This window comes from Trematomus bernacchii, unplaced genomic scaffold (assembly GCF_902827165.1).
Source record: "Trematomus bernacchii unplaced genomic scaffold, fTreBer1.1, whole genome shotgun sequence".
Taxonomy (NCBI): Eukaryota; Metazoa; Chordata; class Actinopteri; order Perciformes; family Nototheniidae; genus Trematomus; species Trematomus bernacchii.
In genome coordinates this window covers 4,592,054-4,609,874 of record NW_022987698.1, presented here as the reverse complement: position 1 = coordinate 4,609,874, position 17,821 = coordinate 4,592,054, and the positions used below count along the sequence as shown (strand labels likewise).

The window sequence follows — 17,821 nt, the reverse complement described above, 5'->3', positions numbered from 1 at the left end:
TAATAACACAAGTTTTGTCAAATTTCAAATATCTTTTTTTTCATTACATATATTCATTTCATGATAGAATGCAACAGGTCTGTTACCTTTTTTAATGCAAAAAAAAATTGCATCCATAAACTATACTGTTTTCAACCTTTGTAATATATAACCTGACAAGGATAATAAAAAAACAGATTCAAGATTCAAGGCTTTTTTTTGTCATTTGTATATAGTGTAGATATGTCAATGAAAATCTTAGGTCACAGGCTCCTCCAACAGTGCAACACAATAAAACAGATAAAATAGTGCAAGTAAATACAAATACAATAGAATATAAATACTGCAAGGAGAGTCTATATACAAGTAATTGGAATATGTGTAGCAATGTGGCTTGGAGAACCCTTCCGACTGGATTGACTTGATAATTATTGCTTTTACAACTGACATAAGAGTGACTTGCCTATACTGTACATGCTTGATTCCTGTCAGCTATGGCTAGGAACATTATTAGTGTTGCAGCAAAGGAATGTTTCAGATGAAAGGCAAAATAACTTTTACTGTACTAGCGAGTAATAAAAGCAAGTTATAACAACATTACATAGATATTAAACAGCAGACCTAAGAGGAAATTATTGCTTGAGAAATGCTGTAAAATTCTTCCTTTTTTTATTTCCTTGTTGGCATGCATGGTTATCTAGCAAAGGGCGTGGCTATCTCACAGTTTAAGAGACTGCAAACTGTATGTCTTCATTCTGTTGAGTTGGAAAAGGAATTTGTCTGCAAGCTTGGGAGGAGACAGTTAATACTCAGGCTATGAAGGATTACGATGAGTCCACTGCTTTTCTGGGTCAGTGGGGACGTTTCCAGCAGGTAGTCTTCTTCCTGGTCTGTGCCAGCATCGTGCCCAATGGATCTGGCATTTTCTCTGTTGTCTTTCTGACAGACATTCCCAGACACCACTGCCTGATTCCTGAGGAAAACCTGACTCAAGATTGGCGCGATTTAATAATCCCGATAGAGGTAATTAAAAAATGAAGAATGTAGCAGTTTTATTCCCTCATTATGAATTCTTACACTAGCCAAACCAGAAACAAAATGTTAATTTGTTTTCACAATACTTTTGTTCAGATGTGCAGCATGTTTTTTGTTTTTTTACGAGTCTGCTGTAAAAAGTTAAAGGAGGCTCATAAAGTGATCAGTTAGTCTATACTTTGGATTGTGGTGGAAAAGGTAATGTAAGGACACGGTTGTCAATGCCATAATGTTGTATCCAGAGGTGGAAAAATAAATCAGGTGATTTACTGAAGTAAACAAATACAAATACTCTGTAGGGCTGCATTCAGTGAAGCTACAGAAGTATTAGCATAAAAATATGCTCTTAGTACCAAAAGTAAAAGTACTCCTCCATACAGAATTACACAAAAGCACCATATAGTTTATATAATTGTATTATCATTATTCATGTATTGATATATTCATAACTTCAATGTTGGACTTGGTAAAGGTGGGGTTTATTTGAATTGTTTTATACACACACTGGCTAACTTAATACCTATATATATATACCTATAACCTATAATAACATATATTTATTTAAAACTAAATCTGCAAAGTAACCAGTAACTAAGTCTGTAAAATAAATGTAGTGAGTAAAAAGTATAAAATAGCAACATGTGAAAATACTTAAGTATATGTGCTTACATTGTTTTACTTAAGTACAGTACAGTACTTGATCACATTCCACATTTCACAATTTCTACTCTTTTATTACACGGTATGGCACCACACTTGACATGGGTAGGTTAGTTTTGATTCCATTTTTGCTTATAACACTAATAACGTTAATGTGACTTAGGTGGTGAATGGGAAACAGGAGCAGAGCAGTTGCAGCAGGTACAGGCTGGATGTGGTCAGAAACCTCTTTGCTCAGGGCTTCATTCCTGGCAGGGACGTCAACCTCACTGACCTGGAGCAGGAGGGCTGTCTGGACGGGTGGAGCTACAGCAAAGACATCTACCAGTCTACCGTAGTCTCTGAGGTGTGTGTCCCTATAGTTTAAGCTGTAGAGAGCAGACTCTATTCTTAACATTTCTAGAATGTTAGATCTATGGACTAAATAGGTGACAAGTTACAAGGTGATCTCTGTACACATATGAAGGGCTAGTCATGTTCTCATAAGACTATTTGCTCATTTAAAAAAAGATGCGCTGAACTCACCAAGGGAAGCTGAAAAGGCCATTGAAAATGTAAAATAATAGCCTGTTCAAACTAATTAATGGGTGATAAGAATAACGTTTTCCCAGTTAACCCTGTTTAAAGGATGTTTGAGCTGTTGTTTTTCTTCATTTCCTATGCTATGATAGAGAATTCCTTTGATAAAAGGATACAATTCTACAAATACCATGCACATTCACATACTACCATTTGCAGCTTTGACAAAATAGTTATACATTCAAACAGATAAACTATCTGGAGCTCTTAAGTATAGCATCCAGGCTAGTCAGCTACTGAATATTGTACGTATATTCATCAGGTTGATTTTGACATGGATTCCTTTGGTCATTGTATTTATTGATACATTTTTCATGTATGGATATTCCAGTTTGACCTGGTGTGCAGTGATCAGTGGAAGCAACCGTTCACCTCCACAGCTTACTTCCTGGGAATTCTTGTTGGATCCTTCATCTCAGGACAGCTCTCAGACAGGTACAAAAATCACTGAAAATATTTAAGTCTACAAATCCAACGGGCGTTTTCCTCAGTATTACGTCACTTATTGTAACATTTTATGTTGGTACATAATGCTGGATGATCTCTGATCCATACAGTTGATGAAACATTTCTTGTTTATATTTAGTATGTTATTTTGTATAATTTGTATTCTATCATCTGTATTTCCTTGATTTCTCACTCTAGGTTTGGAAGAAAGCCTGTTTTCTTCGCCACCATGGCAGTTCAGACAATTTTTTCCTTCTGTCAAGCTTTTTCACCTTCTTGGACGGTTTTCATCATCCTCATTTTCTTCAATGGTTTGGGACAGGTATCCAACTATGTATCTGGTTTTGTTTTGGGTAAATGCTCTTGTAACAAAGAAAAGTACTATTTAAAGACATGTCTGATTCTGAATGATATGCATATATTTGCCAAGTACATCTTGCTTCTATCATACATTTCTCTTTGTCTACAGGCACTGAGATCTTGACTGGCGATGTTCGGGTCATATTCTCATCTATGGGTGTGTGTCTGGGCTTTGCCATTGGCTACATGATTCTGCCTCTCATAGCTTTTTTTTTAAGGGACTGGAAATCTCTCTTGTTAGCTATCTCTCTACCTGGCATGCTCTACATCCCTCTCTGGTGGTAAGTTGTACTTATAACAGCAACATGTCAGGAGAGGGTAACAACAATTTGGCTATTTCCCTGAAATATTCTAACTTGCACTCATCTTCATTTTTGTTTTATATTTTAAACCCTCTGGTTAACTTTTCTTTCTCTCTTTAATTCTGAGGAAGGTTCATCCCGGAGTCTCCTCGCTGGTTGCTCTCTCAGGGAAGAGTGGAGGAGGCCGAGGCCATAGTGAGAAAGGCGGCTAAGACAAACAGAGTTCAGGCTCCAACGGTCATCTTTAAAGATTACAGTGCACATGTGAGTCTGACTTGAATAGAATTGTGAAGACACAGGAGCCAATTGATATGCTTAAGGCCAACTTTAATAGTACTGTTTATTCTGTAAAGAGCAGTCCTTTTTCAAATGTCATAGCTATTTTTCCTACAGTTCGACATTTTTACTTCTTCACCAAAGTGGTAGGTTACAGACTATCTAAAACATAACTAGCTGCTGGTAAAACTGATATTATTATATTTTTGTATTATCTTGCAGGATGATGACATGCACCCTCAGGAACACCTCAATGTTATCAGCCTGGTGAAGACACAACGCGTCAGAAGCACGACTGTCATTCTCTGCCTGGTGTGGTGAGTTTCCACTCTGAACAGGGTTCATGTCCTTTTTACTGAACTTGTAACTCCTAGTAGTTGGTCCCAAACCTCCAAGTGAAGCTCCTTGGTAAAGAGAAGCAATTGGGGAAAGACAGCAGAATGTACTCGATAGGCAATGCATTAGCAGAAGAAGTTATCACATTACTGTGATGAGTAGTGTTCTTTATTACAACTCCCATGCCATCATATTGAATTTTAGATCACACCGGCATACCTATTAAAGTAGTTTAGCAGATGATTCTTACAGATTTATGTCTGATTAAGAAAGATAATGAGATTTAAATTCATACCCACAGTTGGAATGCAGGTACAACTCCTCGGCTCCTCCAAAGCACTTGGCCCTTAAACGGTCCTGATGAGTAGGTTGGCATCTGGCATTTCAGCTCTTGCCATTAGTTTTTGTGTTGTATTGTGTGTGCAAATGGAAGAATGATGCTATGTGGGGTTAAGTCCTTTTTAGTGGTTGGTAGACTAGAAAATCACAACATAAACTCATACCATTAGCTGCAACATCTATTTGTAGCAATGTCTACTGTCATGGCTACAACTTCCTACAATGGTGTTCTTTTTCCACAACCTGCTCATTGGTTTTGATCATATTGAGCTTTAATGATTGAAGTTGCCCCATTTGACAAAGCTCTCTATAACCATATTGGATCATACATTTTCAATATATTCATAACCTAATAACAAACATCTCTTTGGTCTGTGTATGTCCAGGTTCACTTTGAGTATTGGGTACTATGGCCTGTCCCTGAACACATCCCGGCTTCATGCTAACCCCTACATCAGCTGCTTCCTCTCAGCAGCTGTAGAGGTACCAGCCTACATTTGTAGCTGGCTGGCACTGAAATACTTCCCACGCCGACTCTCTGTCATCTTTACCTTACTCCTTGGTGGAGTGTCACTGTATCTCATTCAACTAGTGCCTGAAAGTAAGCAGTCACTACCTGGTTCAATTAATCATCAGAATGCTTAATTTATTCCGGGGGGAAATTATGTTTTATTCAACCCGGTATGTGACGATTTACCATGCTGGGAGACGTGAAGATGTCACGATTTCGTCCCTTCAAACGTGACAGTTATTGTTAACATGGCCCAGCCAGTGGAGAAATACCCGGAAATGCCAAGCAAATCCTCTACCCCGACGGTCGGTTGTTATTGTCAATATTAATATAATAATGATTTATTTTTTAATAGTCACACTCGATTTTGCCGATTTTCTTGTTGCCCCAGCTGGTCGACACCTCTTTTAGCAGAAACAAAGGCTACATTAATGTATTAAATCAATGTTAATCCATGTGTGTCGTTGTAAAATTAACGGACGTGACATTGTGCGATTGCGTTGCCAGGCAACAGCTTGCGTTCATGTTAATTTACAAACTCTTCAACTAGAACCGTAGTTTTAGAAGGCCTCACAAAATACTTTAATGTAAATTAAAATTTAACTGTGAAGGAATGTGTGTGTATAACAAAATACATCCGTCATAAACATCCGGAATCCGGAAACAGACGTAGGCAAGATCCTCAGCTCGGTGATTGGATGGTTTAGCCGCAATGCACGTTGGGATATAGTGTTTATGCGATGTGAAATCCGAATTTAAAAATACTTTATTCCGAGTGTGCTTGCTTTTCTCTTTGAAAGTCATCACATAACGGCATTGTAATACACGGTTCGGCTGCATTAAATATTACATATCTGCCGTAGTTCTCTATTTATGAGAGATATACTGATGAGAAGACTTCTAGACAAACAGGAAGAACTGCCTGCCGATCATAAATATATCAGCAATTAAACAACATCTTACATTTCTTTTCACACAATACGTCTCCTTGCAGTATCAACACTAATTCGGCTGACTTTTATATTTGATCCAATTGGTAGATAGGCTGTATTTACACCATAACGGTGCACAGCTGATAGAAAGGGACACCTAGTGGTTAAAGCACGTTATTGCATTTTATTATTTGTATTATTAGACTGTATATAATGACAATTTTGCACATACCTTTCAAGATTTCAAGATTTTCTAAGGTTTATTGACATATCATATTATACACAACTACGGTGTAGTTATGCAATGAATGAAAAACTTGGGTCGCAGGTTCCTCAAAAGTGCATTACAAGACATCTATCAATATGTGTGTATACCTCCACCATTAAACTGTCATATTCTGCACATTTCTTATACTATCTACATACATCTTATAAGAGTATAATACATATGTATAATATCAGTTAAAATAAGTGCTTCAACATAGTTAACATTGCAGGAAAGCAATATATTAGACGTTAAGTACTTTGTCAGGCTTAATATTTATCTGTAGATACCCCCAAAGCTTTTTTCTTATTCAAAAGAAGACCTTAACCTAATTTTTTTTATTAGTTTGTCTGTTTTGCACATCCTCCTATTAATATCTAATAATACAAATAATAAAATTCAATAATGTGATTTAACCACTAGGTGTCCCTTTCTATCAGCTGTTTGTCTAGAAGTCTTCTCATCAGGGCTCTATAAATAGAGAACTACGGCAGATATGTAATATTTAGTGTGTATTACAATGCTGTTATGTGATGACTTTCAAAGAGAAAAGCAAGCACTCTAGGAAAAAAGTATTATTTTATTTTAAAAAAATGTTTTCGGATTACACATCGCATAAACACCATATCCCAACGTGCATTGTAGCTAAACCATACAATCACCGAGCTGAGGATCTTGCCTACGTCTGTTTCCGGATTCCGGATGTTTATGACGGATGTATTTTGTTATACACACACATTCCTTCACATTTACATTTTAATTTACATTAAAGTATTTCGTAGTGATGGGAATTCCGGCTCTTCTTGGTGAGCCGGATCATTTGGCTCGGCTCACCAAGAAGAGCCGGCTCTTTCGGCTCCCAAACGGCTCTTCAGTTTACCACATATTCAGTGGCGGCGCCAGAGCATTTTTGTTGGGTAATCTATGGTAGGGCTAACCCATACAGTGGTGGTGCTCAAGTCAGTATTTGCAATGTAATTACATACACGCTATATCGCCCCCTTGACAGTGAAACGCCACGCGTGAGGTTTAGATTATTTCCCTGTCTCAATCAAAATGGAACTGTATGAAATAAAACGGCACATTTGTCTTGTAGTAAATAAAAAGGGATCACTGTGAACGTGACGTATGATAGTACACGTTGAAGATCCAATGGGGATACTGAATGGCGGTTTCGATTGATCTCAATCAATAAGGCATGACCAGAGCCGTATATATAAAGGGCATGACGCAGATCCAACGTTGCGTTGCTCTGATTGGCTGTAGGTCTATTCAAATTGCATTCGGAGGCATTTTGATCTGACCGCGGCCGCGCTGATATTATAACGCCAGAGAATTTCCACACCTTTAGTGTATAAAACTCCCCCACTACTTAGACTATTCCTTGCACCCCTCTTACGGGCCGTCTCCACGGCAGCGTTAAAAAAATCTTGAAACGCTTCTGCCCATTCACTTTGAATGGGGTGACGTCACTTTTTTTCGCTTTCGCCGAAATGCATTGTGGGCAGGCGAGCGGAGATTCTCAGGATTTTCAAGATCCAAAGTTGAACAATGTTCAACTTTTGAAGCTGAGGAGGAAGCGTCAGCCAATCAAATCCCGTGTACGCAAATCTGACAGTTCAAGCTCTAGCCAATCAAACGGCGTGTATGCTGGGAGAGCCAGACCGCAGGTCATTTCCTCATATTCCAAAAAATGGAGGAGAAATTAGCGGTAGGGAATCAATCACCCGGTGCTTTATGACCAGACCTACCGGGATATAAACCGGAGGAGCCAGGCATGGAGGGAGGTGGCAGAGACAGTGGTATGTTTTCGCCTGTTTTGGGGAGTTTATATCCAGTTTACTTCGGGCTTTTTGGCTTCGTATGTCGCGGGCGGGAGATTCATGTGATTGGTTGATCGCAAAAAAATCCCCAAGCCTCAGATACGCCCACCTCCAAGATTTTTTTAAACGCTGCTGTGGAGACGGTCCGTTATAGCATAAGCCCGAATGGTCTCAACCATATTGCATCAGTAACGTCGTGCACTTGTTGTTACAGCAGGATCAGTTTGTGTGCTGTGGACACGACCCGTATATTTTCGCAATCCGTGTTCTCAACATTTAGCATTTCGCTTATTATTTAATTGAATTTGCATCACTTTTCATGGTGGGGCTAAGGTGGGGCTAAGCCATTTCTTGGTATGGCTGTAGCCTACCCCAGCCATACCCTGGCGCCGCCACTGCACATATTATACCTTTTATAATTCAATCAAATGTAGCCCTGTTTTGACTAATGATTTATATGTGTACACATATCACCTAAATTATTCAATACATCCTTTGTACTGAAGTATTCAAAAGTAAAAATTACATGTTTAATATCAATTATTTGCTGTGGCCAATTGTTTTCATTGCATTTACAGACCCTTGTATCTCTCTGATACCATCCAATTAATGCACAGACTTGCTTGTAAACCACGCTACACAAAGCAGATAGCAACACAAAAACTTAAGCATAGACATTTAAAAAAAGGGGCTACTGTATCGACATTTTAAAATTATATTTAAAGAAAGGGCCCTGACAAAACAGCAGGGCTCTATTTCAGTATTAACTATAGAAAAAAAGACAGCAACAGCTGACATCAAATCTTTGCTGAGCCCAAGGATAATCATAAATAAATAACATAGTGAAAATAAATATATTGCAATGCTCAGTACAGCAGCATCCAACCGTCTCTAATCCTTGGATATTACATGTAACTGCATGCATGCACGGAGCAGCTGTAGCGCGGAGATCATCATATCATTCTGTCTTGTATTACTTAAATTAAAAAAAAAAAAAAAAAAACGGCTCGTTCGCGGGCGCGAGCCGGCTCCCGTCGTTCACTTAAAAGAGCCGGCTCTTTGAGCCGGCTCGTTCGCGACCGACACATCACTAGTATTTCGTGAGGTCTTCTAAAATGTTTTTAAATATAACTACGGTTCTAGTTGAAGAGTTTGTAAATTAACATGAATGCAAGCTGTTGCCTGGCAACGCAATCGCACAACGTCACGTCCGTTAATTTTACAACGACACACATGGATTAACATCGATTTAATACATTAATGTAGCCTTTGTTTCTGCTAAAAGAGGTGTCGACCAGCTGGGGCAACAAGAAAATCGGCAAAATCGAGTGTGACTATTAAAGAATAAATCATTATTATATTAATATTGACAATAACAACCGACCGTCGGGGTAGAGGATTTGCTTGGCATTTCCGGGTATTTCTCCACTGGCTGGGCCATGTTAACAATACCGTGTAACTGTCACGTTTGAAGGGACGAAATCGTGACATCTTCACGTCTCATGGTAAATCGTCTCATGTTCACGTCTTGCCGTGATACCGGGATGGTTTTATTACAGGTGCACCATATTGGACTAAAGTCAATAACTATTTATACAAACATAGGAAGTAAGAGTAAAAATGTGCAATGAGAGTAGCCACCGGGACGCAGCGTCTTAAGCACAGGAACAAGGTAGAGCGTCCTCCACAGCACAGAGACCCTCTGATCACTCTGGCTCATGGTGAAGACGTGGTGAAGCTCGATGGAAATGTTCTCATTAGATATATCCTGGTACAGCCATGTTCTCATTATCAAAGTAAACTGCACTCCAAATATTACATCTGTCTCCAGGCTAACGCTGTTAGCTCGTCGATTTTACCAGCCAGTGATTTTTACATTACATGATGAGAGGGGGAGACATACATCTGGACCCGGCTGTCCTTCTTTTTCCTCAATGAGAGGTTTTCTTCAGAGTGGGATCAAACCAGAAATGATGCCAAATTAAGAAAGTGACTTAGGGGTCACTTCCCTCCCACTTACTTCTCGTGCCATCACTTAGAACTTAAAACCATAATTATTGATATTACGAGCACATGTGTACATTTTGGTTTGGTGTTAATTTGATATATATATATATATATATATATTATCTATCTATATATATCTATATATATATAGAGAGAGAGAGAGAGAGAGAGAGAGAGCGAGAGCGCGAGAAGAGAGCGCGCGAGAGAGAGAGAGAGAGAGAGAGAGAGAGAGAGAGAGAGAGAGAGAGAGAGAGAGAGAGAGAGTTCCTTTCTAAGACTGCTTTGTAAGTGGAATAATTGCTAAGAGAAAGAGGAGGACTTAAATAAAGCTTTGGAGAACATTTGATAAAAAAACACTCACATTCTGTTGTTAATCCATTTCTTACGTTTCAGCTTTATCAGAGCTGGCTGTCGCTCTGCAGATGCTGGGTAAACTTGTTATCACCAACGGTACATCCCTGATGTTCGCCTACACTGCAGAGCTTTACCCAACAGTGCTCAGGAACACAGCGGAAGGCGTTTGCATTACTGTTTCCAGAATAGGAAGCTGCCTTGCTCCTTTTTTGTTACAGCTGAGTGAGTAAACTCGTCTTCAATAGTAGATCTTTTTTTGATCCTATCTTAACATATTGAATTTGTGAAGATAAGCTGCCATTTTAATAGTTTGGATGCTCTGATTTCACATCCTGTAAATGTTTACAGAGCACATGTGTAGGACCCCGGATCTTCCTCTTCCTGATTTTGCCTTCTCCTTATACAGGGGAATATTTTGAGTACCTGCCTTATATCATACTGGGGACTCTGGCTGTTGTTTCCGCCTTTGCAACTCTTTTCCCTGCCGGAAAGTTTTGGAAAACCTCTACCTCAAACTATTCAGCAAATGCAAAAGAGAGAAAGGTTGGTATCTTGCATTAACTATTTCTTCATCAACATTATAAAACACAGAAATTACACTGAGTATTAGACACACTTACTGTAGCTGAAAAAGTATTAACTTATTAGATTTAAAGAAACGTGCAAAACACTCTCAATACTTAAACTGTCCTTGTTGACACATTCATACCAAGAAAGCAGTGTTTGAATATATGTATTCAGTTATAGCAATGAATTAGAACAAAGAAAACTTCAACAAAAAATCTCATGGTACCTTTAATATAACCACCAAAACCCAGCGTCTCTCATTGTCATTATCCATGTCAATGTTATGATGGTGTCATCAGTCTATTTTTTTTATTTTTTGTTCCTTTTGAAAAGCTAATTATTGTTTTATCTTTGTTGTCTTTCATCACTACAGCATGAAGTGCCCATGCATCACAAGAAAAGAACATTTGAAACCTGTGGTGCATTTGGAAAGTAGACTCTGATTGTCAAACATGAATGAGTTATTCATAAATATTATACTACTGTATAGGTTCTGATAACACTGTTGTTTACACTTACTGTATGTCTATAATGCCTTACGAACATCATTTTAATAGTTTGAAGGCTTTTATCACATTTACAAGCGCTCACAAATATTCAGATTGCTTTATTACAAAATGATAGAAGGCTATGAAGCCTTTTATCATGATGCATAAGGTCAAGTATCATAATACTTCATATGGCTGGTCAGCACAGACATTTTTTTACAATGATTATTAGCATTATGGAGCACTGATACAAATATGGCCTTAATAATTTTGGAACAAATTAAATTGTGCGTGCGCTCTTTGCAAGCTAAGTACAATTACAAATATCAAAACAGAGCTTTAATATTAAAACACTGCACTATTTTCTTTTGAACATCATTGAAAAGCACAACATTTTCACTAGACAAATTTTGCACGGTTGGCATGTTTGTTTTGACACCATACTGGTTTGTCAAAAAGCTATTGGATCTGTTATCAATATCTTTGTTTAACCTTTGGAATATATAACCTGTAAATGCAATAAAAAAACTCAAAAAAGAATAACAATGTTGCTGGGAGAACTTCCTGACTTGATTGACTTGATCTACATTGCGATCTTTTCATTATAAGTACTATAAGGGTATCTTGTTTATAGTTTATACATGATTGTTTCCTTGACAGCTATGTCTAGGGTATTGAACATTGTTTGTTCCTCAGCAGGAAAGATGTTGTTACAACAGCAAAGGGATGGTGCACGGAAGGCAAGAAAATAAATACGTAGGCAACATTAAATATAAGAGACTAAAACACGTCAAATAAAAACCAATGACTCAACAACCATGGAAGAAATAAGTAGCAGTAAAAAAGATAAGTTAACTAGCACAGGTAAAAAAAACTATAAATAAATGATGGTAGTAACAAAAGTCCTAAGAGGAAATGATAGCTTAAGAAACATTGTAAAACTCTCTCTTTTTTAATCTTAGCATTGGCCTAGTACAGGGGCGTGGCTAGCTCACAGCTTTGGAGAGGGCAAACCGGTCGTTTAGTGGGAATGCTGTTAACAGCATTCCAACTATCTGTTGTTCTACGCACAAAATTCTTTATTATTCCGCCGGAATTTTGCACCTCTTCTCTTCCCGCATTGAACATCGCAGAAACTCCGTTCAAACATCAAAAACGTTCAGCTCGGTCGGGAATCGATGGCTATTACTTTTATCATTCATAACTTTCATAATTCCAGAGATACATCCCATAATACATCCCATTTTAACTATTGAAGTCAATGCAGAAATTCTTCAGACTTCAACAAATCTTCATGCGACTTCAACTGCTAACTGTTCATTCATACTTTCATTCAGAAACCTCATTCCAACTTTAAAATGTTACCCATCTTTCTGACATTATTCGTGTAACACAACTGTTAAATCTGATTCTTACTTTTAGAGATATTAAACATTGTTCAGACCTTGGTAAAGAGGCTTTCTTCAGATTTTAACATTAACTAGAGTGCGTGATGTCACAGCTAGAGTGGAGGAAATCTTGACATTTGCCTTCATATATTTTTTTAAAACTGCCATAATTCCCAAACCCTACATTCCTGAGACATCATTTTTCATGACAAACGTAGGAAAACATCTCGTAGCTTGAAAAATGACAAATAATTAAGCAAAAATAATTAAACAAAATGCCTCTTGAGGGCATGAAGTGACAAAAACTTTCAACATGCCTCCATTAAAGCCCATTGTAATTTAGTGGGAATGCTGATACAGCATTCCAACTATATGTTATGCTACGGACAACATTTGTATTATTCCGCCGACTTATTTTGGCCCTCTTCTCCTCCCACATTCAACATCGCAGAAACTCCGTTCAAACATCAAAACGTTCAACTCGGTCGGGAATCGCAGGCTATTACTTTTATCATTCATAACTTTCATAATTCCAGAGATACATCCCATAATTCATCACATTTTTAACCATTGAAGTCAATGGAGACATTCTTCAGACTTCAACAAATCTTCATGCGACTTCAACTGCTAACTGTTCATTCATACTTTCACTCAGAAACCTCATTCCAACCTTTGATCTCTACAGAGCTCGTTAGCTCAACCATAAACACCTGTGTAATGGAACACGATGATGTCATCACTCCAACTGACATGCTCAGAGCAGCAGACTTCAGATAATGGTTAATGGTCGTGCCCTCAACAGCTCTACGTCAATTATGGGGTGTCATCATATGCCGTTCAAGAGAAGAGAGAGAGGGCGATCAAGAGTCAGTTCTAACTGTTCATTTCATTCTCTCTCCCTCTCCCTCTCCCCCCCCCCCACCCCTCTCCTCTCTCCTCGTCCTCTCGTCTCTGACCAGATCATCTCTCCTCCATACTCAGAGAGTGGGGGAATATCTCGACTCTCTCCTCCATTCTCTCGAATCTCTCTCGCTCCTCCAGTCAAGCGATGCTCGCGAGATGGCGTCTCTACTTCTCTCTCTTCGGGGCTCTCTCTCTCTATCTTCCTCTTCCTCATATCTTCCTCTATCTTCCTCTTCCTCAATATCTTCCTCTATCTTCCTATTCCTCAATATCTTCCTCAATATCTTCTTCCTCTTCCTCAATATCTTCCTCAATATCTTCCTCTTCCTCAATATCTTCCTCAATATCTTCCTCTCTCCATCTTCCTCTTCCTCAATATCTTCCTCAATATCTTCCTCTCTCCATCTTCCTCTTCCTCAATATCTTCCTCTCTCCATCTTCCTCTTCCTCATTATCTTCCTCTCTCCATCTTCCTCTTCCTCTCTCCATCTTCCTCTTTCTCTCTCTCTCTCTCTCTCTCTCTCTCTCTCTCTCTCTCTCTCTCTCTCCTCTCTCTCCTCTCTCTCTCTGTCTCAGTTCTCCTCTCTCCTCTCTCTCTCTCTCGTCTCTCTCTCTCATCTCTCCTCGTCTCTGAGTGAGTGAGTGAGTGAGGAACGGTCGGAGGAGCGTGGTGTGAGTGAGTTACTAACTTTTTCACACGTTTTTCTACTAACATATTTATTGTTTTATGTTGTAAGTTGTGTGTATTGTGTACATGGTTTAAACGTTTTATTGTTGGTGTTTTCTAGTGGTTTGGGCGTGTGTGTTGTTTGTTTGTTTGTGTGTGTGTTTGTGACGCAGCTGCGGCATGGATTATGCCCGGCTGAGCCGCAAACATGGTTTTAAAATTTCTCCGATGACACCGTGCTCGGTGGAGGAGTGCAGCCTGGCTGTGGGGGCCTTAGTGGGGCACAGCAGCATCAGATCTGCGGCTCGGATGAACGGCGGGGTGGTGATATTTGTGGACACCGAAGAGAAAGCGAACAAGGTGGTGGAGACCGGGATCGTTGTTAACGACACGTTCATTTCCGTGTCTCCACTAACCACTCCTGCTACAAGGGTAACAATCTCAAATATCCCGCCGTTCATACGGGATGACTTCCTGGTGAGAGAGCTGTCTAAGCACGGGAAGATAGTGTCCTCCATCAGGAAGCTGTCCTCGGGCTGCAGATCTCCACTGCTAAAACATGTTGTGTCTCACAGGAGAAGTGTCCTCATGATCCTCAATAAAAGAGACGAGGAACTCAATCTGGTGCTAAGTCTGAGAATGGATGATTTTAATTATGTTTTGTTTGTAAACTCGGGGACTGCCAAGTGCTTCGGATGCGGGGAGGAGGGGCATTTGGCCAGAGCGTGTCCGGGGAAAAATAAAAAACAGGAGGAGGAGGAAAAAAATGAAAAACAGGGGGAGGAAAAAAATGAAAAACAGGAGAAAACTCCAGAAGAGACTCCTGATGTAACTGCAGCGGGAAACCCCACTGAGCGGGCCCCGGAGCAGGGTGAGGGTTCCTCAAAGCCCCCAGAGCGGGCTGAGAGTCCCTCAAAGCCCCCAAAGCAGGGTGAGGGTTCCTCAAAGCCCCCAAAGCGGGCTGAGAGTCCCTCAAAGCCCCCGGAGCAGGTTGAGGAAAATTCTGGGGGAAAAAAGATGAATGGGGAAAATAATAAAAAAGCGACCTTTGTGTTGATGTGGGACAAAAGGTCGTCCCTAAAAAAGTGGAAACGGCAGAACTCTCTGCATCTGCTGCATTAAAAAAAACATGGAAGCTCAAGTTTCTACAAAAAAAAGAAAACAAAAAGAGAAAGAGAATAGCTCTCAGGCCAAGAAAGTGGCAGTGAGTGAGGAGGGGGAGAAAGAGGAGGGGGAGAGAGAGGAGGAAATGGTGGTGGAGGAAGGAGGTGAAGGAGGCAGAGGAGGAGGAAAGTGAGGAAGATTTGATGGAGGATGAAGAAGATGAGGATGAAGAGGACTGTGCTGAGGCCAGCCAGCCTCTCACCGACTCACAATTGGAAAGTCCATTTTTTAAAGTGGAGCAAATTAAAGACTTTCTTAGAAAAACGAAAAACAAGAGACGAGTAAAAATAGAAGAGTTTTTTACAGACAAGAGCTTGTTTGTGCAGTCTGTTAAAGCTCAGATGCATCTCTTCACTGAAAGGGAATGTTTTCGTTTGAAGGTCCTGAAAATGAAGATACAGAAAGAGATTTTACATGAAGAGGAAAATAACATGTACGGCACTTAGTATGCTGGGTTTTACATACGTGTTGTTTTTAAGCGGTGTGTCTCTCCTCACATCCTTTTTAATGAGTGATTTTAAAGTCTGCACTTTAAATGTCAATGGAGCTAGGGATGTGGGGAAGAGGGCTTGTGTTTATGAGCTTTTAAAAATAAAAAAGGTCAATGTAGCAATGCTACAAGAAACGCACAGCGACACTTTAAACGGGACAGACTGGAGGAGGGAGTGGGATGGGGAGGTGGTTTTAAGTGGTCTTAGCAGCACCAGTGCAGGAGTGGCAGTCCTGTTTGCTAAAGATTTTATCCCCAAGTCCCACACAGTGGAGGAAAGAGTAAAGGGCAGACTGTTGGTGGTGAGAGCTAACTTTGAGCTTTTTAATCTGGTTTTTATCAATGTATACGCTCCTAATTCAGGTCCTGCCAGAGTTCAGTTTTTAAACGAGCTCAGCGCTGTTTTAAGTGAGTAACATGTAAAATCACATTACAACGTACCCCAAGTCCATCTACCTACCCTTTAGCAAGTATACAGTCACAGGATAGCTGCCAGAAGTGATCGTTTGGCTCAGGGGAGGGGACGCGGATCAGTGAAACTTCCTGCAGACTCGTGGGGACTCAGAGGAGCCGACGGCTCCAACAGCAGACTCGCAGACTCGCAGATTCGCAGATTCGCAAATCCTGACTCCCTGCAACACACAGCGGATCAGACTCGTGCGGACTCGGAGCCGTAACCGTATAGCAGCAGATCCAGAGATCCAGCAGACTCGTCGTCATGCACGAGTCCACACAGCAGACTCGGATTCGCAGATTCGCAGATTCGCAAATCCTGACTCGCTGCAACACACAGCGGATCAGACTCGTGCGGACTCGGAGCCGTAACCATATAGCAGCAGATCCAGAGATCCAGCAGACTCGTCCGTCATGCACGAGTCCACAGCAGACTCGGATTCGCAAATCCTGACTCACTGTGTGTGCAACACACAGCAGTGCGGACTCGCAGACTCAGATTTGCCAAATCGCAAAATAACCCTTTTTTTTGTGATCAACATTTTTTATTAAAGCAAAATACACTGTGTAGCGGAGGTTAATATAACGTCAGTTTAGATAGATAGATAGTACTTTATTGATCCCAAATTGGGAAATTGTTGTTGTTACAGCAGCATAAGGCATTTTACAATAAAACAAAACTACAAAATGCAAGAATAGAATAAAAATAAAATAAAATATAAAATATACATGTCGAAATAGAAAATATACATGCAGATATTATATATATATATATATATACAAATATATATGTATATTCAAAATATATGGAATAATAATATGCTCGTGAAATGCAACAACTTTTCGGTTTCACCAATAGGATTTCTACGGTCTTGGTCATGCTGACTCATATGACTCAAATGACTCGTATGATCCGGATCTCTTCAATGACTGACTCAGAAGACCCTGAGTCCGTAAAATGATCCGGATTTGCCATCTCTACGAGCCAGCGCGTCTTGTTTGAATGATGTGAGTAAACACAGCTGGCAGCCGCGGTGAAACTCCAGCGTTTAGAGCGATGCGATAGGAGCGATTAGAGCGAAGCGAATATTCTCATCGCGTCCGGTGTGAACGCAGCATAACCCCTATGAAAATGTTCAAAAAGTGCTCAAACTTCACATGTGTGCTAACAGTCCAGCCGTGAAGACATCTACGGGACAGTTTTGAGATTTCTTCAAATGCTGTTGGCATGGCGACAGATCATTCACCATCAAGTTAGTTCAAAGGTTTGCAGTTCAAATATTCTGTTGCTTTTCCAAGCCTTTTTACTCTCTTTTCTTCTCTCATCACACAAGTCTGGGCATGTTGAGAGCTGTACATACACACACATTTCATAGTCTTATATTTCAACAGTTTTACGACAAACTGTGACTTTTTTTAAATAGAAATTATTATTTAAGATTGACAAACATCATATGTGTAATTCGTGGCACAATTCAAACGGGATCGAAAGATAA

At 39.8% G+C, this 17,821-nt stretch overlaps 1 pseudogene; it reads left to right on the top strand.

Moving 5' to 3' along the window:
• Positions 1 to 752: 752 nt before the first annotated feature.
• LOC117489756 lies at positions 753 to 11,623 on the top strand (annotated as a pseudogene).
• The last annotated feature ends 6,198 nt before the right edge of the window (positions 11,624 to 17,821 follow it).